Source organism: Mus caroli, chromosome 6 (assembly GCF_900094665.2).
Source record: "Mus caroli chromosome 6, CAROLI_EIJ_v1.1, whole genome shotgun sequence".
Lineage (NCBI taxonomy): Eukaryota > Metazoa > Chordata > Mammalia > Rodentia > Muridae > Mus > Mus caroli.
Window position 1 is genome coordinate 70,333,577 of NC_034575.1, and position 322 is coordinate 70,333,898.

Consider the following 322-nt stretch of genomic DNA (forward strand, 5'->3'; position numbering starts at 1 on the left):
CATTTTCTACCTAAGCAGTTGTGTTTTCTCCCCAGGAAATGAACAAAACAGCTTAAGAGAGTTTCCCTGGAATAGTAGCAGACCAGATGAGACGACACGGGGGAACACGAGGCAAGATGACCGTAACTCTAATCCAGAAGCTTCTCTGTTCCTGCCAGAAGTGTTTGGGCCTGTTAGAGGCACTTTGCCTGTGTGTGGTGATGGAGACACACTTTTGGCACTTGGTAAGTGTTAGGCAGAGATGCTAATCATCCTGCAATGCCCAAGACAGTCTTACGCAATAATGAGTTGAACAACCCAAAACAGCAGTGATTGAGAAGCG